The sequence below is a fragment of the Coturnix japonica genome, chromosome 5 (genome assembly GCF_001577835.2).
Source record: "Coturnix japonica isolate 7356 chromosome 5, Coturnix japonica 2.1, whole genome shotgun sequence".
Classification (NCBI taxonomy): Eukaryota; Metazoa; Chordata; class Aves; order Galliformes; family Phasianidae; genus Coturnix; species Coturnix japonica.
Window position 1 is genome coordinate 27,822,373 of NC_029520.1, and position 24,635 is coordinate 27,847,007.

The 24,635-nt window shown below is 39.1% G+C and overlaps 1 protein-coding gene and 1 long non-coding RNA gene across 6 annotated transcripts in view; one reads left to right on the plus strand and one right to left on the minus strand.

The window, feature by feature from the left end:
- RAD51B (RAD51 paralog B) overlaps window positions 1-24,635 on the plus strand; it is a 321,371-nt gene that overhangs the window by 81,420 nt on the left and 215,316 nt on the right. The gene's annotated exons all lie outside the window — the stretch shown is intronic.
- LOC116653465 lies at window positions 10,797-12,987 on the minus strand. The gene is made up of 3 exons (XR_004307329.1): window positions 12,869-12,987; window positions 11,544-11,665; window positions 10,797-10,876 (listed from the first exon to the last, which is right to left on the minus strand). It is a non-coding gene; the product is annotated as an uncharacterized LOC116653465 (long non-coding RNA).

Consider the following 24,635-nt stretch of genomic DNA (forward strand, 5'->3'; position numbering starts at 1 on the left):
ACACCACTTTGACCTTGCAGTATAAAACTTTACTTCTCTTTTTAAACAGACATAATTGAGTGGAGAAAGTTGAATAGCCCAAAATATACCAGCACCTTGTCTTTTTCAGAACAGCAGTATAGCACTTAGTATACTTTTTGATGACCAAATTAACTATGAGATACCATATGCACATCTGGTACCTTTTGGCTTAAATCTCGGGGTTGTTGTCAGTTCCTTTGTGATTCTAGAGGGGATATACATTAAGTGTTGTCACTTAAAGATACTTTTGGAGGATAAAACTATTGCTTTTTTAAATTGGCTTCTAGCCGTGCTTTCCTCGTACTTAGATGACAGCCTGAAACAACTTCCTGTAGTGTAACAGCGCTGTAGGACCAGTTTTGCACTCTGTACTTCAAAAACTTGATTTGCATTTGACTTGGTATTCCTTAAGATATCTGCAAATAGGACTTGAAATATAGGAACAGAAGGTGTAAAAATAAATGAAAATGTAGGGAAACATTGGGAAATATCCAGCTATTGTACATATGGTTTGATCATGCCTCAGTTGTCAACCGTTGACTCTCAAAATAGTAAGAGAGATGAGGGTTTTCTTCTCTGGTTTTCAGTTTCTTGATTTCCACTTGGGTGTCCAGCTCTTTTTTGAGAAAGGATGTCATAGTGCATTCACAGATGTCTTAATGATCAGTTCTGTGAGTCAGCTTATGTTTGTCAACATTTATCTATCAAGATCAGATCTGCTGTCTGTGATAAGGTAAAAAATACTGCTGATTCAGTGATCTGGTATCTTCAGTCTTCCTATCATCTTGGAAGAAAATGTTCTATGTTCCACTGCGAAGCTGTGCCTCCTCTTTTTATTGGGTTATCTGATTCTAGTTGTGACAAAATAAATGTCTATTTCTAGCTGTTGTGACTTACCAGAACATTAAGAATCCATTCTGTACCCTTTTCTTTTTTTGGTCACTGCTGTATGCTCTACTATCTTGTAAGTTATAATAACATAGTTCTTCCTGTTTACCCTGTTGGAGTTTAAAGCACAACAATTTTTTCAAATGAAGAGAAAACTGATGTTTTGGGGCAGAAGGAGAATAAGGAAACCGTTTTTGGTAGATTTATTTTAAAATAGTAGCTGTTCAAGTTATTTAAAAGTTTGAAATATTAGAATTAGACCTAATATTATTGAGCAGATATTCTATGAGCAGAACAGTGAAATGATATAAATAGGGAAAAAAAAACCAACGTTTCTTTCTTAGACTCTTGTAGAGTTCAAACTGCGTGAACCTCCCTCACTTGTGTAGGCCTGTGTCACATTCAGTTCTGAACAGACACAAAGGCTGGATATTTTATAATGAAGAAAAGACGGGGAAATGTATTTTAGATCTTCTGATCCATCTGAATGGTATTCTTCTTGTAAGTTGCAGGGAAAAGGAGAACAGGGAAATCTAGGAAGAAGCTTAAGAATCAGCTGGGCTTTCCAAAGGTGGTTTCTGTGCTAGCAGTCAGCTCTGTGGGTCTCTCTTTATTTAACCTCTGATAGACACAGTCTGCAATATCACTTTTTACTTAGAGTTTTTTTCTTTCTGAAATTCAGGTGCTTTCTGGGCGATCTTATTGTATCCTTACAATTTTGTTTGCTTAAACCTGCAAAGGGCAGTGCTCTTAGCATTGAAGTTGATTATCAATGGCTGCAAAAACTTAGAAGTGTTCCAAAAACTGTTGGAATTGTACCAAATACTGTTGTTTGTTTGTTTTGGTTTATTTTGTTTGTTGTTCTTTTTCTGGAAGGTTTGAAAGTACATTCAGATGAACGGGAGGCTTTTTTTAGTGGTGTTACTGAAAACTGCTGCTGATCTCCTGGCCAGATCCTGTAGGAGCCTCTGTACAAGTAAACTGTCTTGTTCTTGGAATATCCAGCTATCCTTTTTCCCTGATATTGCAGATTTCCCATGCTTTTTTCTTAGTGGATACTGCTATTAATAACTTTCCAGTTCACATAACAATATGCCAAATTGTTTTCTAGGTAATCACCATGTTTGTATTCCAATATTCCCTTGTGGTTGACTAGGGGAGGAAAACTGGGAGTGGGGCAGGGGAACACTGTACTTCAGAAAGGGGACACAGTTTCCCCAGAGGTGACTTTTCTGACTGCTAGTGACTCCTTTGCGTAGACAAACCCTAGGAGGATCTTTGGCTCCAATTTCCATCCACTCCTCATCACCTTTTTAAAAAATAATCGCTGACAAAATATCTGTTTTTCCTGTGAAGAGCAGAGGTTCCTCTGACATAACCACTCCTGGGGGATGGATAGAAGGGACTGAGCTGGTTCAAAAACACATCTTTAGAGACTAGGATTTGTTTCCTGAGTAGAATCAAAGTATAGTAGAAAATATTTGAGGACATTTTGCACATCTCTCTCATTTCTTCCTTTCTATCACATAAGTAAAATCAACTTTTTGTCCTTCTGCAAGGAACTGAGGGCCCACAGCTGCCAGAGAATGAAACTTTTTTTCAGTCATGAAATATCCAGAAGCAAAATAAACTTCAGTGAGTCAGAGATTAGAGCAGTTTACTCTGTCCTTTATTTTTGTCTTGCTCAATAAAGTATACTCCTTAAAAACCCACAGCAATTTAATGTCTGTGAACCTGGTCTGTCTTCAGCAGTGAAAATAATGATCAGATACATTAAAAATTCAGACAATTGCTTCCTCTAGATCTAGAGTTTTCTCAGAATTGGGAGCATCTCTGACCATTGCTGTGAGAACAGTATATTGCACTTTATGTAAAATGAACAGCTGCAACCTTCATGTAACAGCTTAAAAGAAAGGTGGTTTTTCATACATCATACATCTTAAAATTTATCTTACTTAAACAATTTGCAGAGGTTCTGACAAAAAGAAGATTTAAAAGATTTACTAAATGAATCCTGGGAAAGATGGTGCAGCATCATCTGGCATTACCTATTGCATTCTCCAGTATTAAATAAGCTGACTAGTGGGCCCTCTACAGCTTTTTTCAGTCAAATTCACAGTTTAATAGCTTTACAGTTGTGGAGTTTTTCTCAGTGTACTACACTTACATTGTCCTTCACTGTAAAACACCTCTTGAGTCTTTGTGGTTTGAGCAGCAGCACACTTACAAGCCTTTATCATTCTGAAGCTGATGCAGCAACCTCAAGATGTAATAATGGCTTGAAACTAATTTTAAAATCAGAGGTATCCTGAGGTTCCTTATCTTGCTACCATTTCATGAGTTCTCCATTTTTCATTTGTGTAGTTGTGGTCAAAAATGCTTATAACAGTAACAAATGTGTTATTGAGTAATACACAGAATTTAAATATCAAGAGAAATACCAAGCATCTGAGACTGACAGAATCCCCAAATCAAGTGTTATCCACTTCCACAAACACTGTTTTTTGTACTAACCAGAAGCCAAGTGACAAGCTGCTGGCACCCACTGGCTGTACTGCCTATGTTCTGCCCCAGCATCCCTGAGAGAGTGGTATTCTGTTGTTATGGGGCTGCTATAAAGTGTGCATTAAATACAGCAAACCCCCTTGCCTGTTCTGAGTTTTACTGACTCATGCAGGTGCCCTCAACATACTCTTGTAAAGTCTTTGATGTCTATCGCCAGGATTTTCTCTTAAATTTATGTGAGGTCAGGCAGAGGTCAGAATGTCCTGTCCAAATACCTGGTTTGCACACCTCTAGCAGTTCAATAAAATGCTTGCAGGGTCATGTGGTGGTTTGCCCTTGCAACTTTATGTGACAGGCTAGGGAGCATTGAAATGCATACTTGTTTTGGCATTTGAATTAACTTGTGCTCACAATGATTTTGAGTAGATGCATTGTTGTTCCCATTTATTCCTGGGGCTGTTTTTAGATTTTGTTTACTTGCAGTTAGGATTTTAAGCACCATTGTGAATGTCGCTAAAGGCAGAGCCATTGCTTCAGTGCCTCATAAAATTAAGCAGTGTATGAAAGCGTTTCGGTCTTTCAATATCACATGGTCTCCAAAATAATATTCTCTAACTTTGGAATCAATTAATGGATATTCTCTTATCTGGCTTAAATATCTAGAGAGATTTTATCAGAAGAGCATGGATTAAGTAGTTTAGTTCAGGTAACAGAAGCAGGAATCATGAAGTCTATATTGTGGTGATGGGAGGGAATTTGTGTCTCAGATCTACAGGGCAGGTAGAAGGCTGGTGCTTGAGATTCGTAGCAATGCCTGCTGAAAGTTTGTGACCCAAGCTGTGTAAGATCGAGGGAATTAAATGGAGGCAGCTGCTAAAAAAAAAAAAAAAAAAAAAAAAGTCTAATTTATACTGCCAGTCTGTAGTGGAGTGGTTTAAATAAGAATGTTCTGTTGTGTTTGTTGGGGAAGGGAAAAGATGGCTTAATTCCCTATTTGACTTCTATGCATCCTAAAAAGAGATGAAGACAACTATGTGTCAATTCTTATCGCCTGGCAGATTGCTAAATGTTGAACGTAGGACTGCCAACTACTTGTCTGTGCATACAACACTGTACAAGAAACTGTAGGTCACTGCAAACTTTCTGTCCTTTCTGTGAAGTATCAGGCATTGGTCAGTGCTAGAAGCAAGATTGCAGATTAGGTGGTCAGTGGCCTTTGGTTATCCAGTTTCTGTGGTCATGAGGGTCATGAAGAAATATTAGTCAGGAAAACCAGAATTTTTCTCTGCTCTCCATGTCAAAGTTTGATAAACATCTGTTTTTGTTTGATTTCAAAATTGTCTGCGCTGTCTTCAGTATGCACTGGAATTTAGACGATGCAAAAGCCATTAGAAATTAAAACCTGCTGCCTTGATTCTTTTTAAAACTAAAAACAAACACATTTCAAATTTAGATTTCCTTTTGGTAGATTGTTTACTGTGAACTGAATGGAACATTTTTACATACCAGCAGAGGAATTCACATTAGACAACTTATTTAAAAATCTTCTCACATATTTGTTTAGGTTAGAAGGAGGCCCTTGAGATCTTCTGGTCCAACCCCACACTTACCGCATCATCTAAACGTTAAGCTATAAATAAACTGATGTGGACCACATATATTATCAGTCAGTGCTGTATGCATTTTTTCACCTCATATTTACAGCAGATTTTTGAACAGATAACAAAGAAAACAGTTATCAAAAAAAGCAGTAATCCTAATGATTGTACCAGTTCTTAGAAATCTATTTGATGTAAATCATGTCTACTTGTGCAATCTTCTATTTCATTTACTTTTCTATATACCTAGATTGTTTTAACAAAGGAAAGAAGGTTAATGTTATCACTGGCAAGCACTTTGTATAGCACTTTGTACTATGAATTTGGCACTCACAAGGCAGGCTTTTCCAACTGACTTGTGACTGTGTGTCTGAGCTTACTGTTGTAAAATCCCCCGATAATTCAGTCCTAGGCTCTTTACTGTACCTGTCAGCCTCCCATCTCTGCATTTGGTAAACACTTTCCTCTTACCATACTGCTTTAAGACAATATATTAACTTGGATATGTTTGATACTAACGCTAAAGTTTCCAGCATCCATTTAGCTGTGATAGCTTCTTTTTGTATGGAAATTGAAATTCTCAATAGCGGCTTCAGTCTTAGGAAGATTCAGTTTGCCCAATTAGTTGAGTATTTGCATCACAAATGTGTTATTTATGCAGCATGATGATGCTTTTGGCTTGGGTATGGTATTCAGTCATTAGGTACAGATCTTAGAAATTGAAACCTTTCACTGGAGAGGCTTGTTTAGTATACAGTGGATCTCTTTGTAGTGATGTTATTTTCCACCAGCATATCTGCCTGAATGCTGATACCAAGGATGACCAGGTAATACAAATGACAGGGGAAGCAAGGTGTTACTCCTTTTGATTACAGTGTGGGCTAATCAATGTAGGCAAACTTAGTAAGAAAGCACTTGCAGCCAAATGAAAATATCCTTCTGTGGAAATAAAAGCAAAAGTATGTGAATGTGACTTAAAGTGCTGGAGTGCTTCCTCCCATTCTCTGATTACAAAAAAAAAAGTTGTCACTGGTGAAAGAACTTCTCAGTTTGAGCCATGGACTCCTCTTTCTGATACATTCTGGTAAACAGACAATTTATACAGCATGCAGTACTTTCACTCCCGTGTTTAGGTTAACTGGAAATATCTGCTGGAGATTTACTACTTGCTTTATTGCAGTCTCTCCTTTAGATCTCCAGGTAAATTCCAGCTGAGAAAGAATAAATTGGTGAACATTTAGTTTGCACATGAGGTCTGATTGTTTACCAGTTGGGCTGGTGAGTCCAGTAGTAATTTAGTTAATAGGCAATATAGGCAATATAATTGCAATAAAGCATGTAAAGAAATCTATATTACAGTGAGGCAGCCTTTAAGATGGTGTTATGGCTGATGTTCAAAGATTAACCACAAACTTTGTGTGCAGGCAACTGATCACTTCCTGTGATTGTTTTAATGTGTATTAAATAATACCAAAAGTGGTGGTTTTTACCACAAGAACACCGTGAACTCTCAGACTTTATTGCAGGCTGTGCATAAGAAACAAATTTAGCATTTTTTCTTAATTGTGGTTCCTGGAGCTTGCTGCCAAAGCCACCATTTTCCAGACCGTGGTTTAGGAATCAGCTCTACGGGGAGTGGTTGGAAAAATGATGTTAGAGAGATGGTGAGCCAGAGTGTGTGATGTGGAAATAAGAAAACAAATGCACTCTTTGGGGTGTTTGACCTAGAGAGTCCATGTAGATGAAGATCAGAAGCATCAGGAGATGGCCAAGGGATGATCTGGGGGTGGCTGACCTGTGGCTGTGGCATCCCTGTGACATGAGAGCAGTTGGCCTGCGCAGCACCACAACATCTGGCCTGCCAGCACATGGGTGGCACTGTTCTGCCATGTCCAAGGAGCGTTCTCAATCCTATTGGGTTTTATCCTCCCCTAGAGCAAATTGGAACACCTTGGCAGGAACCCAGTGGAAGTGTCAAAACTGGTGATCTCCTTCACTGCTACCACCTACTGCTCCTGGGGAGCTTTGTCCTTTAGGCTGTGGTTCATTAACACCAAAAGCTGCTTCCTCCCTACTAGCCTGCCGACTTCTCAGTTACGTGATGGGAAAGAAACTGAGAGAGTGAACGAAGTGGCATGTTCATACGCACCCTTGTTCAGATCAGGCCTTGAGCTGAGACAAAGGATTTGAGAGGCTTAAGACCTTGTGGATGCCTCCTGGATTCCTTCCTGGTGGGCCATTTCCTTGCAGCCCGGTCTGGTTCTTTAAGCTCTCCTGGCAGCATGTGCAGGCAGTCAGACCTGTATTGTGAAAGAGAAATTACACACTTAACCTTGGTAATAATTAACTTCCATAGCCTTGTTTGCTACCTCTTTGTCATGTTCTTATTGTAGCTTGTTTGCTCGCCTCTGAGGAAATTCTTTTTGGCAATTTATCAGTTTTTATGAACCTGAGTAAACGAAGAATTAAACCGTGGGGCTCAGGTGCAGAGGAAGGGTTTCTTTCTTTGGCAGTTCACCTGAATAAATATGTATCAGGGATGGGTGGAGTTCCATGGCAGCAACAGAGGAATGGAAACATAATAAACAGGTTTCCCATAGTGTTTCTTGCTATTACCCTGCTTGAGAAAGGCCTGATCATATATTCCAGACTGATAACCTCCTTGTCCTCAGCTGGGCGAGAAGGACTGGGTGAATTGCTGTGCTGTTTGTGTAATCTGTGCTGATCTCCATGGAAAGGTACCTGCAATCTGCCCTTGCCTCTGTGGATGCATCAGGGCAAATAACCGCTGGAACAGAAAGGCTGGGTATTGAACTGCTGGGCTCATTGGCAGGAAATGCTGAAAACTGTCAGCTTGAATGTGTGAACACTCAGTTATCTTCATCTGTATTAGAAGGAGAGTCTCCCATGGAGACTTTTTCATGCAGTCTTCTTAGTTTGAATGTCTCTTCTGTATATACAAGTTGCTTTGCAAAACATTGGTGCCCTCCTAGCAAAGTGTTGCTTGGCAGCTGATAGGAGTAAATCACAGTGTTTGAGACAGACTTACTTCAGTGTGTGAGTGTGCGGACTTGGCAAGGAGGGGAATTTGATCTTTTGTGATTTTTCCTATTTATTTTTTAGTGGAATGTAATATGTCTGGGAATTTTGTGTAAATAATATTTTTTTGTTTTACTGTGGACTATATCAGAAACTGGACTTGTTTCTCTGTTGGAGCACTCTAAATTGACTTTTGTATGCAATCACATTTTTCTTATCTACTGCTACATGTACAGTGGTGAATTGTTTCTCTGAATTCCCATAAAAACGTTTCAAAAGAATTTAAGAGACTTGCTTAGGCTGTGGCTTCAAGGATGACATGAGCTGATATAGCAGTCCCTTCAGTCAGCCTTTTGCTCCTGTGGCACACCTTGCTCTAGTTTCTATGTTCAGTGCACCCAGCAGAACCAACCCTGGACAGCTTTTTAATCTGCTCTTGCGCTGGCTTGTATGCTGTCAGCTTTGCTGCTGTGCCACCGTGTGCACGAGCACAGAAGAAAATACAGGCAGCAAAACAGTGCAGTTAACTCTCGGTAGGGTTATCAGGCTGAAATGCCTTAGTGTAGGGTTCAGTGAACTAAGAGGTCAACAGGAGTAAGTGGAAACACTTGAGGTAGTGATCATGGTATGAGAATGTCCAGTATTTGGAGTGCCCTAGAAGCTAAAATTGATTCTTTGTATGCCTGTTGCTGCTGCTAGCACAGATGTTATTTTGAGATTTCATTTCATTTCCTGTGTGAACTTTGTGGATTTGCTGGAACTGTTCTGCTTTCACAAGCAGCTATGATAATCATCCCCTTTTCACGAGCTAGTGAAGTTCTGTCTCAAAGCTTGTTAGGAGGTTTGTTCATTTTTCTCCAGGGAGGAGAGGAAGATGTTTTAGAGCCCTAATTCTTAGATGATTAGATATTTCTTCTGTGTTTTCTAATTTACGTGCTTTTTTTCTGTGTAGTTTGTACCTTTAGGAATATATTGAACATCTTTTGTGTATGGCGTGCTCTGTTCCAGTGTAATTTGTTTTCCTCTTCTGTATGGGTTAGTGCTTCAGTGTGGTCAGATGATGTGGGCTGTTCTTTTTGCATTCAATTCAAATTCTAATTCAGATTAAGTTCATTCCTTCTGAGCTAGATACTCCATTCCACATGCCACCAATCCTCTTCTGTTTTGAAATGCATATTATTCCAGGTAGTATCTTAATGCTTTCACTAATAAATAGGAATTCCAGAAACAAAATATCCTGGGATACATCCAGTAGCATACTTACAGTAATGATCAATTGACTAAACAGACGATACCTAACTTTCTAAGAATCATTTCATGTTTTAAGTGTCATTTTCTTATTGACATTACCAAAGAATGCAATGTAATTGATTTTGGAGTTTGAAAATGTTTTTCTTATTATTACAGAATTAAGATTATACTAAAAATATTTTTTTTGTTTTCTTCCCTCATTTCTCATCCTGTATTAGTAAACAGGAATTGAGTTGTAAATAATAAAAAATCAGGCCAACTGATGAGAAACTTGCCAGAAAGGCTTTTTTGTTTTGTAGTAACTTGCACCAGCTAATCTCATAAAAATAGAATGATTGCTTTCTATGAAACTTACTTGCTTAAATCATCGATAAAAGGTTGGCATTTTCTTCTATTTGTGCACTTGATTTGTCAGAGGTGCAGAGGTGAATACAGCTGTTCGTATGGGATTTGAAAAGGCATTTGTTCCTTTCCTTGTGTTAGGGTTGTTCAGCATTGGTTTAAGTGTTAATGGTTTCACCGTGTGGCACAGTCTGAGGGAAAAAATTCTGGCTAAAAATAACCTCCTAAAAAAGCACACCATGAGACATTAATGAGAAGGTGAAGGTAAGCAAGGATGGTGCTTTTAAAAACCTGTCTTGCTGCCAAAACAGAATTCTCATGTGACTGCACCCCCGGCAGGGTCTGCTCCCTCCTCACGCAGTGCAAATATGGCCGTGGCAGTCTCTGTGGCATCCCTGTGCCCTGCTCACTGGTGACCTCTGAAATGTCTCTTCTGGGTTGTACATCTCCCGTCCTCCGTTCATCAGCTCTCCATGTGTGCTTAAGAATGTTTCTACATGATGAAGTGGGCATGAACAGTAAGCATGAAGTATCTCCTAACCTGCAACATGCAGCTTTTACACCATCTTTGAGTATGGACCCTTTCATTACTTCGAAATTTGCATGCACTGTATGTAGGAAAAATGAGTAGTGAACTTCACAGTTCAGAAGTGAAGAGACAGCCAGCCAATAAGCACACAGGAAAACTGTGCATAAGAGCTGTGTGATCTGCACTCACCCTGTCAATATTGCTGTTTTCTAGTACCTTCCTTGTAATAATTACTGATATTTTGAGTGAGCTGCTGTATGTCACCAAATAGCTATATTTAATACGTATATATTTCACTTATATATTTTCAGTTTATGCACAGAATACACATTTCTTCTCTGTGATTTGGTATTGATAAACCTTTGGAGGTTATGAATTGTATCGTCCTTCCATTGCTTTCCACTCCCACAGCGGCCCCATCTGTGCCCAGGCCAGGTGAGCATGTGCTGGGTACTGCATGTGGGAGCTTCCTTTGCAGCCATCTATTTACTCTTATTGAGTGAATATAGGAACTGAAATAGCTTTTATCCAGAATAATTTCTTCAGAGGCCAGTGGGTGCATAGATTGCATATGATCTCCTTTAACTGAAGTAATAAATAAAATGCCTTAAGCCACCAGATGCTCAGCTTTTTTCATAGGATTGCCTTTATTACTATTGCAGGTCCAGTTGAATCCACTATGATGTGTGTTTTGAATAATTGTCTGTGGAAGAGGAAGGTTTGTTAAGGTTAGAAATAATTTATTCTTCTCTATACCGTACTAAGTAAATGGCTGTTTTCTGCTTGTGGGAGGCACAGCTCAAAATCAGAACTCACTCAAGCCACAGAGAGTTGAAATATTTTTGTCCTAAGTCATCACGTCTGGCTGAGGAGCAACCTCAACCTTCTCCTGCTCTGAATCACTGCTGAGATATCCATGTGCTCTAAATAGACCACAGTGGATTGCAGTGCCAGAAACTCTGTTTGTCTTTTCACATGTCTCGGATGGCTAAATGAATACAACCTTGACATTGTTAGAAAGGGTGCAGCTACACCCAGTTACTGTAGGTGTAGTAGCAGATTAACCACTCTAACTGCTTTCATGTGCGTAATCTTTCTAATCTTGATCTGGTGGCCATGTTGCTCTTCTCTTGTGGCACGTAGGCAGTGCTGGCCGTGGTTTTAATCCTGAAGCTGTTTTCACAGCCGTAGGTGCAGACAAAAAAAAAACTCCATTTCAAGGAGCTCAAGCTTTGCAAAAGACGTTACACTGACAAGGTTAAGCTGCATTTATTTGAGCTTCTCTGCCCCCAAACAATATATTTGAGTTGAAGAAAGCTATTGAAGTGATCCTTCAACAAATGTCTGAGAGTGTTGCTTTTCATACTTACCCGTTCATACTTGAGTTCATACTGTGAACTCAAATTAATGTAAGCTGTGATGCAGTCAGTCTCTTAAAACCAGCATGCAGTTTCTGGCAGTAGCCAAAATTAGTGCTTCAGAGGGAGAAGAGCTGCTGGAAACAAAGAAATTCTTTCATGATTATTGTATTCTTGCATTTACAATTAAAACCATAACTTGCACAATTACAAAGCTTACTGGTGAGAAAGCTATCAAAGCCTTCCCTTACTATTGCCCACTTAGGCATGAATGAGAACTTTAAAAACAGATGGGAGAGCTGTCTCTCATCTGATACTCAAAGTTCTATCTAGGCTCTTTTGAATGCACAAGGTGTATATACTTTGGATTTTATCAGCATAGTAAAAAACTTAAGAAATTCAATTCTTAGTAGCTTCCAGATTTTTGTTTCCTCCTACAAGTTTGTGAGATGGTGTCTGAAGTTCTGGTGGTATCTCTGAAAGGGAAGAACAGTTAACCTAAATGGCATTATTTTCTTTAGACAGATTTCCTGAGCTTACAGTTTCTTGGAATGATGTTGTCCTCTCCTGTCCCTCACTTTGTACATTCACCCTCTTCATAACCAATCCAAAACATATCAGGATTGCTAAGGTACAGTCTGGACTGCAGTGAAAAGCTCTAGTAAGGGATACAACAGGAATGCATTAATTGAGTAGCTAAGTGCTGTGTTAACTATAGCAATATAACGGTAGTTATACTGTTCTTGTGGTTTGGAAGAATAAACAAGAAGCTTTCAATTTAGAAAATATACAGGACCAATCTACAGCAGCAGTTGCCATTGGAGTTGCATCCAATGTCATGTGGAACAGCTACCTTATATTCTTCTGCTTCATGTGCATTCTCATGCTACTTTGATACTTGTCATATCTGAAGATCAAATTATGTTAATATCAGTAAGGCATAAAATGGTTTTATTAACAACTGTTTTATGCATATATTCTTTTTCTCTCTTTCTCTCTCTTTTTTTCTCTCTTCCTCCCTCTTTTTTTTCTCTCTTTTCTCTCTCTTTCATATGTCATGTACTGAAATGTTTTCTCCAACAGACATTTGGAGATAATCTAACACACTGTTTATATTAGATGATGTCTGGGAGGTACTCCTTATACATCTACACACATACATGTATATCTGTTCAAGTATAAGACATTCCTTTGCTTAACACTGTAGAAGAAATTTCCACTAGAGCTGTAACTGTATGTTGCTCTTGTGTCCCTCAATAGGAGGGACAGTAAGGAGCTTTGAAAGAGAAATAAAACACATCAGGGTAGAGGGTACCTTTGTAAAGGCATACCTTTACCTGCCTTTAGTTTAGAAAGGTCTGCAAGAAAGCAGTGCCGGGCAGCCAAGCAGCTATGCTAAATGCTGGTGTCCTCTGACACAGTCCAATGACTTCAGGATTTTTGCAGTGTGGAGTGGGTGTTTCTGGACAGAGAGTCTGCACCAAAATATAGTTATGTGAGGTATAAGATGTTTTCACTGCCCCTTGTGTAACCAAATCAAACATGTTAAAGATGGTGAAGATAAATCTGTGTATAAATAGAAGATCTGGCTTTTTCTTGTTCTTTTTGGAAAACAATCACTGTAATTAACATTTTAACAACATTGTAGTGGACACAGTCTGTTAAATAAGAGAGCACTGGGAGCAGGGAACTGGAACAGGCTGAGGTAAAATTCTGTCTATTTTGCTTCTCAAATGACACATCTCTTTAATGCAGTCCATGTGTTCAGCCATGCTTGGCTTAACGTGGTAGAGTTTTGTCATGGGAGGAGGTAATATTTGCAAATAACTCTTCTGTAATTCAGTAATTCAAAGTCCAGGTTTGTTTGGAGGGACAGTTTCAGCCCTGCTACAAACCTTCACTACTAAGAAGTAATCGTTCACATAAGATGAATTAATTCTTCCTCACATCTTAATTTTTAGCTTATTTTGGATACTGCCAATGGTACCTAATTCAGATGTTAAAACCATCTCTGGGTACTCTATCAGCAATCCCATGTGTGTGTAATGAAAATACTCAGCATTCCTCAGAATTGTGAAATTGGTCCTTTGGTGCCTATGTCAATGAGGATCAGTGGTTGGTTGAGTATGTTTAGCCAGTAAATGGATTTGATGTTTGCTTGTCCTATGCTAACTGTCCTGTATGAGAATACAAGACCTGAGAGACACTGCTGTTCATTTTGTGACTGTAAATTGCTTGACATGCTCTTTCATGTTGTTTTGTGAAAGCAAGTGGAGGGTGAACCTCTTCAGCTGGAAGGATGCTGATAGAAGATAGGATGAATAGAGGAGTTAAAGTTTAACTAGTACTCATGGGCGCAGCATGGATAGGAACTTAGTTAGAAACAATAACCTTTATCAACTGACAAGATCAATTGCTCTTATTTTGTTTGTTTTGTTTTTAAGCCCTGTGAGGGATGTATTTAATGTGTTGGCTTAGTTACAGAAATGCATTTTATAGAATTCAGGAGGGCTTGTATGACTTCAAGAAAACAATAAAGCAAGGCTGTAGGTTTTTTTTTTTTCATGAATAAATCCTTAATTTAGCAGTGAAAATTCTGATTTATTACTGGCCTGATATCAGAGACATGACTCCGTGTACAATTTGTAGGTGTATTATTTTAAAGAAGCCCACCTGGGTATGTTAGACTGGAATCAACAAGGAAAAATGACATTGGAGCCTTATTATGTCATTTACCCACTATGTTTTCTGTTAGAAGCAGAAATTGTAAGATACAGCCTTGTTCAAGAAGTGAAGAATTAGCCGTCTTTCCTAAGAAATAACTTTTACATTTTGAGAAGCCTACTTTACTTATAGATGTGAAGAGAAAATTTGTTATAATGTTATACATTTAATATCTGGGTAAAGAATTACTCTTAAAGGGTTGTTTGGAAAGCTAGTTAGCAGTGCAGCATGCAGTATTTAAAATCCCGATTCTGCATGCTGAGATTTCCATGACACCATTCTTTAGGGACAGTACATGTGTTATTGGTGGCTAAATTGTTTCCTTTTGCAAAACTTTGCAGTCTTTGAATCTCCCACTGGCTGCCATCCAGCAAGAGCTGTTGGTTCTGCCCAGTGTCTGCAGATGTGTGATGATATTTATATCCGTTGAGGTGTTTTCACTTCAGCTAGATCTGGTAAAACACTTGTAGTGAACACCAAGACCGTTAAAATCAAATTCTGTCCTTGAAGGAATGCTCTGACTTCCATTGCATCCCTGGTTACAGGATGGGAAATAGGGTCATTCTAGCTGGACTGGAATCAGCAAACCTTTGAAAAAAGAAGTAAAATACAGTTTTGAAGGCAAAATGATGTTTAGAACATCAACAAAAAGAAAATTGGTAACTTACAAGCAAAAGGAGGACTTAAAAGGTGCAGTACTTTTTCAGTGGTAAAGTCTTTATAATCAACTTAATTCTACCTAGCAGCAGCGTCATATTGAAAGTTTTCATAGATAGGACTTCTAAAATAAAAGGGCTACCTTTCTCTTCTAATATTTTTCTAAGCTGGTGACAACAAAGAGACAGATCACAGAATCAGAAAGGTTGGAAAAGACTTCGAAGATCATCCAGTCCAACCATCCACCTACCACCAATATTTCTCCACTAAACCATGTCCTTTAGTGAATCATCTAAATGATTCACTTGATCTTCAGCTGACATTTCTTGGAGCTGTTCACTGTTTCCTTCAGTTATGATTTAATAAAATAGCAATCTTGGGTTTTTCTGAATGGTGTTCCATTGATTTTCAAAAAAACAGTGAAGGTTGGCTCTATAATTGAGATATCATGAAGAAAGGATTGTCCTTACTCCTTGAAACATTCTGACATTTGAGTTTGACAGTCCATAGTCTGCTATCAGTAGATTAAGGTATTGTGCAGATTTAGCTGCACTCTTAGCATTGCTATATACTTTCTGTATAGTCTTCAGTAATGCAAGCGGCCAGTCTGCCTGAAGGTTTTCTAATATCTGAAAAAAGACTCACAGCTGCCTTAAAAAGGAAATCAGAAAATAGGCACTGAAGTCAATGAAGACTGACTTGGAGATTCTTAGATGTTGGTGCATGGAAATAATTTTCCTTGAATATGCATTCTCTTTTAACTTACACTTTTCAAATAGCTTTTATGGCATTGGATGTAGAAATAATTTGTACTGGATGAAACATATGTTGCATAAAACTTTCTGGCTTAGTTCCGTACATGTGATTGTCACTGGCTGAAGATCCAAGTACCAGCGAAAGGATGTGGTAAGTTTTCCTTACAGCTGGCAGAAGCTCCTGTATATGGAACTTTTAAAAGCAGACAAGATTGATATGCTGGAAAATATATTGCAGAGAAGACGGTGCTTTATTTGTAGTAAAATGGGGTAGATAGTCCTGTAGGCCACTCTGTGTATGGCTGGTGAAGTTGTAAATGATAGTTATTTTAATCCACCTTAATTTTCCTGGTTTTGTTGGATGTTGCCAACAGAATGACTGAAGTCCTAAGTCTCATGCCAAAGAAAATGGCAATTGGTGTTTGCTAGTTTGGTTTCTCTTGTTCAGTGGAGGATGAAACTTCAAGAGTGTAGCAAAGAAAATATTTATGTATTTATTTATCTATTTATTTTTGTTTTTCATCCAGATGAAAACTTGCAAACGTTTGCCCAGTGGGGCAGGGTAGAGAAGTTATCTTGATTGTGTAACTTCAGTCTTTGGCTCTGCAGCCTTGAGAACACTTGAGCAATAGCTGACTGCCATTTGCCGCGGGCTAGATAATGTTGTTGTTTCTAGGCTGTGGACTGCAGACTGACTCTCACACGAGCCAATGGCATGGGGCTTTCCCACACTTGCAACATCCCCGGTTTTCCAACAGTGTGACACGACTTGTGTACAGAAGTTAAACTTCAACTGAAATGCCTTCTGCTCGGGTCAGTCATCAGTTGGGCAAAGCTGTGCTCCTTACCTAAGTCAGCAGTGTCTGTCAGCACAAGTTCACAGTGTACAACAAAATCATTTTGAAATACTACACCACAGGGTTAGAGCTATTACGTTTTTTCAGCTACAGTTTCTTAACCAGCTCATCCCCAGCATGAGTTTCTGGAACATCTTCCTTCAACTGAAATGACGTATTGCTCAGGGGCTGAAGAGCCTGATCTAGTTTGCAGGAATGATTTCACTGAGTTTGGGTTGGAGCTAGGCAGAGAACTGGGCCTGCAGGTAACATGTGGACAATGCTGTGTCCAGCAGGACCTGGATGCCTGGGGCACACACACAGATTGCTTGAAGCTTCTGAGAGACCTATTGCAGAAGGTCTGTGTGCATGCATGGAGTACATGTAGCAAAGGTTTGGGAGCCTGTGGTTTTGTTCAGCACTAAAGCTAGAGGATGCTTGGTTTTCTTTTTGTTTGTGGTCTCTCACCCTTAGAAATGGCAGATGCAAGTCTGGGTGGTCTGGAGTTAACCGTCTGATTTAATCCGTCTAAATCCCCCGGGAAGTTTGTCCTGAGGTTAGAACTACCTACTTATGCTGAATAGTATGGAATTAAGGGAAGGAATTTGGAAAGGAGGAAATGGAATTTGAAAAGGAAAGGAATTTAAGATCAAAACTGCTGGACGCTAAAATCAATGGGAGTCATACACTGATTTTTGTTGTTCTACCTTAGGAAAACTTTTGCAATACAGTAGCCATCGTTTCAATTCTCAGCCTAACTTTATAATTTTGAGGGGTTTTATGCAATGATAAACGGTTAAGAAAACATTTCTGGTTTTGTCAAAAACACATAACTCAGGGGTGTTGGTTGATGCTTGGCTGAACATGAGCCTACAGTGTGGCCAGGTGGTGAAGAAGCCCTGTGGCATCCTGGCTTGTGTCAGAAATAGTGTTGCCAGCAGGAACAAGGAAGTGATCATCCTTCCACACTCAGCACCTTGAGTACTGTGTTCAGTTTTGGGCCCTTCACTGCAGGAAAGACTTCAAGGCCCTGGAGTGTGTCCACAGAAGAGTTACAAATCTGTTGAGGGGTCTGGAGCACAAGTCTTATGGGGAGCAGCTGGGATTGTTTAGTCTGGAGAAGAGGAGGCTCAGGGGAGACTTCATCCCACTTCACAGTGACATGAAAGGAGGTTAGACTCCTCTCCCAGGTAGCAGTGATGGGATGAGAGGTGGTGGCCTCAAGTCGTGCTAGGGGAAATTCAGGTTGGACATAAGGAAAAATTTCTTCTCCAAAAGTGTGGTTGGGCACTAAAATGAACTGGGCTGCCCAGGGAGGTGGTGGAGTCACTGTCCTTGGATGTATTCAAGAAATGTTTAAATGCTGTATTAAAGGACATGGATTAGTGAGGAAATATTAGTGGTGGTTGGACTTGGATGATCTTGGAGGTCTTTTCCAACCTTGATAATTCTACGATTCTGTGATACTGTTCGTGTTACCAACATCATCTTTTTCTTTTTTACCTGTGAGGAAGCTGACAAATAGCATGAGTAGAACACTACTTCGCAACTATTTTCATGAGGTAACTCAGAAGGATTTGTTGTCTGTGCCAGGACTAGAAATAAAGTTGAGGATTTTTGAACACCCTTATTGTTATTTGAATTAGAATAAATTAAAATTATGTGGAATGAGTTTATGGTACATGTGCTTGTGGAGATGTGGTTGCAAAGGGTTGGAAGATAAAAGAAGTATTGAGCTGATGTTTTCAGTGCAGGAGCAGAGCTATGGCCTGATGCAAGGTGGTTTGGAACTTCTGTACTTCAGCCATAGTTGTGGTCTTGCATCCCAAATTTTGTGCATATAAATATGGCCTTTTGGGTAGTGCTCACATTATGTCAGGTTTTGTATGCACTTCTGTCAAGGGATCAGAAAGTTCACTGGTCATTTTTTATCTGCAGCTTTGAAAAGTACTCTGGTTTCCCAGAAGGCAATAATGCCGGCTCTTTGATGTTTATTCTAGCTGGTTTTCCTTTTTAATAATCATAGCAGAAGGAAATGTGTTGGACTAGCTGCATGACAGAAGCTGAGGAATTCATTAAAGAAAGTAAAAGGAATTCTACTCAAATTTCAGGCTTCAGGGTTGGAGTTACAAACTAGTCATCATTTTGGTTGTTTTTAATGTTTCTTCTGTGGCACGTTCCTTGTCCATGAAACTGATATTTACCATTAGTGTGGGTGAGCCTGAGAAAACGTGCAGTGTTGTTGAGGCTCTGAGCAGTGTAAACGTTAACCAGCACCTTTCTGTTGTAGTCTCTGATTTGTTTATCAAGGCTTAGGGAAAGAGACTGAGTGAATCAGGAGATTATGCAACCTTCACCTGTAGTTTGCTGTTTCAATTACATCCCAGCTTGGTAGTGGCTGGAATACTTTACCAGCTGATGGCAGTTTTATATTCTAAGTGATGAAAATCAGTAAACATTTGCCTTCATGCAAGGTGTTAGAGAAAAACTGAGTCTTGGAGCAAGATGAAGCTGGGGGCCCTTTTATCTGTTTAAAAGTTTGAGCAAGGCATCAAATCTGTACCATGGCAACAGACGCAGTTTCTTATTTGTAGCTGATTTACTTGCCAGCCTCAGATACAGGGAGAACATCTTTTTATGTCCAGCTTTACACACATTGCACAGCACACACATACGTGTTAGCTCCTGGTTTCTGTTTCTCCTCAAGAAATAGTGCTCCCTTGAAAGTATTTCCATCCAGCTCTGAAGGAATCCTGAGAAAGTAAGGATCCCAAAACTGCATTGTCACTTAACTTGTTAGTGGAGCTGGATTTGAGCTTTCCCCACATTTTCTTTCCTATCTACAAGGGATAGTAATGTTTTGTTACTGTAAAGGAAAAGATGATTGACTACTTGGTAGGCATTTATGTGGCTCCTTACTATTACAGTGTGTACCTAAGGCTGATAAATGACAGGCCTACCTTGAAAAAGTAGCTGTGTAAATATGTGGAAGTGCATTAAGTGAGCATCTCATGTAGATCCTCTTCTGCTTTTGTTGAATTGAGCAAGTACCAAAGCTGTGGTACAGTACGATGTAGTAGCTGAACCCCAGAGCTGACTTGTCCCATAGCAACTTTTGGCATGTTCATCCTGGCATTGATATCTGCACAAATTTTAATCGCTCGGGGAATATGTTTAAATCTGATGATCAGTAGCTGCTGTATCTTACTACAGAGGAAGCATCTATATGCAGATCTTTTAAAGAACTGGACAATTTGTATTTTACCTAAGAATAGCTTGGAAATCTGCAAATGGGAGGCTAAAGTAGGGGAACAGTTGTGTTATAAATGGCTAAAGAATGTGTTCCTGTCAATTCCAGAAGCAGCTGTCAGAAGAATTTTAAAATCAGATTTTTTTTCCAGTACTGAAAATGAAAAACCTAAGGAGAATCCATCCATAAATTAGGTGGTGTAAATTGGATTAGGCAAGTTCATGAATACTCAGCCCTCTGGGCCTCATTCATGGGCCTATGACTGTGGGTGAGTCTCTGGATTGTTGGCCAAAGGCTGCAGGCAGCAGCCTGAACCACTGTCTGACTGCATACTGTTCCACTGTTAAATCTGATCATGTTGGTGGTGGTGCGTGTGGTTATTATAGAAGCAATTATTTGAAAACTGTGAGTGATATGTTGTATTGTGAGATGTTAACTGAGGTATTGATAAATACGTGATGTTTTCCAAGGTGTTCCTGAGGACATCAGTGATTCTGCAGTTTTGCTAGCAGTCAGTTCTAACAGCTCCTGTAGGAAAATATATTTCATATCAGTTCTTAGCAGGCAAATAGGTCTTCCTTAAGGTTGGTGTTGAACTGCTGCAACATCTTAAGCGTATCATAGCATGTTAGAGTTGATGTCAATTGGGTGTTAGGGAAGTTTTCTTATTCAAACTGGAAACATGCATGAAGAGCTCTAGATAGGTTTTTTTTTTTTTCATTAATATCCTCACAGAAATTGGGATTAAAAAACAACAAAGGAAAACATTTCAACTTCTAGTAAATATTTCTTCCCCCCATTAGCTTCCAAAATTCCATTCAAGCTTTTTATTATAGCTTGATTTAATTCACTGTTAGAAGGGTATGTCAACATGTCCAGCATAGTGCGGCATGGACAGAATGCTTCTGTGGTGTATAAGATACTACTGCAATTCCTCTGGGTTTTTTTTTTGGGATGACAAAACCAGACCTTGGCAGTGTTAACTTAGCCCTTTGTCCTTCCACCGTAGGGATGAGTATTCAGGGCTCTGAGCATCTTCTGGTCTTCCTCCTCTGTTTATTTTTCTTCACCTTCGTACTCCATTACTGCAAGGTTAAAGAAAAAAGTCATCTGGTAAACCTCACTCAGGCAAACAATGCATTTTAGGCAGCGTTCACTGAGGGAAGTATAAACAAGGAGATGAATCCCGACACAAGTGCAATTCATCATAGAAGAATAAATAATTTTGTCAATGACTTAGTGTTTTTTGTCAATTTGCTTTCTGATCTCCTTTCTTAGGCTTTGAGTTAATATTTAAAGACACCATGCATAGTTGCTTCTTTAAATCTCTCCCTAAGCTCTTTCGGTTATTAAAACTGACTTTTTTTTTTTTTTTTTTTTTTTTTTTCTTTTCATTTGGAACATTTTTGCATCCCTGACTTTCTCAGAACAGAATAGAACATGGTGTGCTCTCTGCTTTAAAAACAACTGACTACTTTGTGCTAGGTCTGATCTGCCTGCATTGCCTGCACCAATGATGAATTTGCCAGACAGCCTAGGATAGGAAGAATGGGGATGGGGCAGGGTTTGAAAGAGGAGCCTGATCTCCACAGAAATGTTAATGGATAGGACATCCCCATCATAGTGGGACAGTAGATTTTAGAGTATGGTTTTGGAGAATTCTAGTTTTAAATTGTTTTTGTAATGAAGCATGAAGCCGGGACCCGGACTAGTTGATACAATTAAGACATTTCTTTTAGGTTTTCTTGCAATTTGTTACTGATTTTTGCCTACCTCTATTGTTCTTGCCATAAAATTTCATCTCTCCAGCTGCTTTTAGAATCTGGGATCATAACAGATTGATTTCTTGATTGTTACATTTACGATACATCTACGATACTGTTTCAGGCAGAGTTGCTGCATGCATAGGCACAGCTGGACCAGCAAACTGACTAGGTACCCCTTGTTCCCAGCAGCCTGAGCAGAGTACCCTGCAGCCTCTGTACCCTCTGCACCTTGCCCTGGCTGATGCTGGGGGTGGGATGGTTGCCTCTGCTGCAGTCATCCATTTACAACAGAGATGGAACTTTGCAGTCTGCTTAGTGCCGTGTGCCTATTGTATTTGTTGTTCCTTGTTTGTTTGTTGGTTTTTGTTTGTGTTTTTTTTTTGTTGTTGTTCAGAAAGCTTGCTCCATTAAAATAAATAAAATTTAAATTTAAAAAAAAAAAAAAAAAAAAAAGAAGGAAAAAAGAGAAGGAGACTCCGAGAAAGAAAGTACTTTAGGATCATCTTGCTACTGATCAGGCTGAGGCAGGTTTCAGCCAGCCAGGGATTCCAGCTGTCTGTGCTTGCTAGACTAATACAGGTTAAGAAGATGAATTGTTAAAATGTCAGCATAGTTTAAGCACTTAGAATATGGCACATCCCCTGAAAGGCTTCATCTCTGATACACATCATATGACAGATGAAAGAGGTTTCCTGTTTATTCAAAGCTGTATATAACTGTGCCTAAACAAAAGAAATTGTAGCTGAGCAAACCACGGTAATCCTACCATAGTGCATCCTTGCCTTTGCTAATGTTGCATAAGGGATATTGTCAATTAGGACTTTGTACATGATGTTTCTGCACTTATCTGTTTTGCCATGTTACTAACCTTTCTTACAGTCCGAGAAACTCTTAATTCCATTTTTACTGCAGTGATTTTAAGTCTATGCTTAGATAATGAAAAATGATCACAAAAATCATGATCTCTGACACACATCAGCTGTTTGAACTTCGGTAACAAACATGCAGAGTCAGCTATGCTGAAAATGCACTTTATTTGACTGGTGTTACAAATCTAACCTTGGTGATTCCTTGATTCTACAATTCTATGACTTCAGGGATCCTGAGAAGCCAGATGTATCCCTGAAAACTGGGAAGGGGAGGGGTAGAGAAAACAAAACAAAACAAAAAAACCCACAGTTTTTCTTTCTTTATTAGTCATATTCTGTTTTCTTTATTAATCTTATATGTTAGGTCATTATTTTTGTCTGGACAGTTAGGCAGCATTCCCACAAAAGTTTTGTTGGTGAAAGAAAAGCTGCTGAGAACTCGAAAGATTATTTGTTTAAATCTGTTATTAAAATTACAGGCTACCAAGGAAATTCTTAAAATAAGTGTGTATGTATTATTTCAGTATTCATTCCCTGATGCTGAAAACAGAATATAATCCAGCTTGCTGTATATAAAGCTGTATATATATATGTATATATATATGTATATATATACAGCTTGCTGTATATAAAGCTGTAGCTGCTTTGATGCTGTTTGGCCGAACTGAATCAATATATTGATTTAAGAAATATTTAATGGTGGCGTTTTGCACTATAGCTCAATGAAAGTTCTTCTTTGAAGTATAAGGAATCATAGAATGGCTTGGATTGGAAGAAACCTTTTTGAAGGTGATTCAAATTCCAACCCCGTGCTGTAAGCAGGGCTGCCAACCAGCAATTCAGGCTGCCCAGGACCTCATCCAAACTGGTATTGAGTGCTTTGAGGGATGGGGCATCTACAGCCTCTCTGGGCAGCTGTGCTGTCACCTCACTGCCCTCTGAATGAAAAAATTCCTAATATCCAATCTAAATCTTTACTCTTTTACACTGAAACCAGTCCTATCACTGTCTACCCATGTAAAAAAAAAAAAAAAAATGTCTCCTTCTCATAAGCTCCCTGTAAGTATTGAAAGACCACAGTGAGGTTTCCTAGAGAGGCTTCTGTTCTCCAAGCTGGACAAGCCCAGTGCTTCCAACCTTTCTTCCTAGTAGAGGTCCTCCAGCCCTCTAAGAATATTTGGCATTTCCAGTCCTGAGCCCTTTTTACATTTAAGATCAGAATGAAAACATTCCAGGTTGTTAAGGAAAAGCAAGTCTGCCTTGACCATATGGTTTCCTTTAAAGGTATTTGTGCTAGAAAAGTCTGTGTTGTATTAAATTTGAAGCTGAACTTAAATGCTGTAGTATTTGGCTCTCTTTCAGAAGGATAACCTTTGTAACATAATTCTCTAATGTAGAAAACCTGCTGTGAAGTATTGTTGTTCATCTATAAATAAAGTTCTATAAAAGAGATTTCACTTTTCACAGCTTTTGTTAAAATAAATTCATACTTAGCAGGAGTGCCATGGTTTGGGTCATGCCATCCCTCTCTTGAGCCTGATGCACTAAGAGAAGAAATATTTTGCATTTTTATGGGTTATAGCTTTATATAATATCAGTGTAAGACTTTAGGATCGTATCTACCCAAAAAAAAATACAATCTGAGATGTAAATTTCACTTGCCTTTCAGCTGATATTCATAGTCAGGGTAATTATCAGAGTAGAGAAAGTATGTCACTGTCCTAAGGGCTAAAATTTCTGCTTCTGCTGCTCTCCAAACAGAATAACAGAGCAGAGGCATTGCAAACCTTGCCTCTTACACAGGCTTGCTATTATCTCGTCCTGAAATTGTGTCCAGTTCTGCAGGAGGGAGAGGTTAGGCATTCAGTTTTGTTTGGTCCTTGGCCTGTTGAAAGCTGCTAACAAGAGCAGTATTTGGTGCCAATTGCAATGTTTTGCTTTATTTTTCCATGATCCTGAAAAATGTCTAGTACAAACTGGACTGTGACCACCCACTCATTTCACATGAGCCACAGACCACTTGCCAGTTGGCACAGAGTAAGAAACATGAGATTTACTGCAGAAGATCAGTCTGTCGTCCTGTCTGCTGTTTTCTGTTGAGCTCAGAGTGAGGCTGAGTTTAGTTCCTCCCTTGCTTAGTAAGCATCTCATGATGGAGGGGAATGGGGAAATATCCCCTGGTGTCTGAGGCAACTGTTTATGTTCAGAGGCAGGACATTTAATTGGGCTTATCTGAGTTTGCGTGAG